The 675-nt window shown below is 39.6% G+C and overlaps 1 non-coding gene across 1 annotated transcript; it reads left to right on the top strand.

Moving 5' to 3' along the window:
- The first annotated feature begins 356 nt into the window (after positions 1 to 356).
- On the top strand, positions 357 to 463 carry LOC128285099 (small nucleolar RNA R71). Its single transcript, XR_008275513.1, has one exon. It is a non-coding gene; the product is annotated as a small nucleolar RNA R71 (small nucleolar RNA).
- Positions 464 to 675: the final 212 nt, after the last annotated feature.

The following is a 675-nucleotide window of genomic DNA, read 5'->3' as shown; positions in this document are numbered from 1 at the left end:
CCTTGATGCTAGGGTTGAAGGGTTGATATTTTGTGCATGCTCCTCCTCCATTCGAAACGCACCTCATCACTGGATGTACCTGAGTAGAACCACACAAACCATCAATCTTTTTATTTAAGAGTTCTACTTGGTTAGATAGCATAGTAACCGCGTCGAGGTTGAAAACACCGGCTGCTTTCTTCAGCTTTGTTCTCATAACTTGCCACTAATAGTTATTCAGTGATATCTCTTCAATAAATTCTTAAGCCGCCTTAGGTGTCTTATTATTGATAGTTCCTGCAGCGGCTGCATCAATCATCTGCCGAGTCGAAGGATTCAAGCCATTATGAAACGTTTGAACCTGTAGCCAAAGTAGTAACCCATGGTGAGGGCATCTTCTCAAGAGGTCCTTGTATATCTCCTATGCATCGTAGAGTGTTTCTAAATCCATCTGCACAAAGGAAGAGATATCATTACGTAATTTAGCCGTTTTAGCTGGTGGAAAATATTTTAATAAAAACTTTTCAGTCATTTGTTCCCAAGTAGTGATTGACCTTCGTGGTAATGAGTTCAACCATTGTTTAGCTTTGTTTCTCAATGAAAAAGGGAATAACTGAAGGTGAATGGCATCATCAGAAATGCCATTTATTTTAAATGTATCACATAGTCCCAAAAAGTTTGCAAGTGAGCGTTGGG

Source organism: Gossypium arboreum, chromosome 11 (genome assembly GCF_025698485.1).
Source record: "Gossypium arboreum isolate Shixiya-1 chromosome 11, ASM2569848v2, whole genome shotgun sequence".
Lineage (NCBI taxonomy): Eukaryota > Viridiplantae > Streptophyta > Magnoliopsida > Malvales > Malvaceae > Gossypium > Gossypium arboreum.
This window is presented reverse-complemented; position numbering and strand designations above follow the sequence as displayed.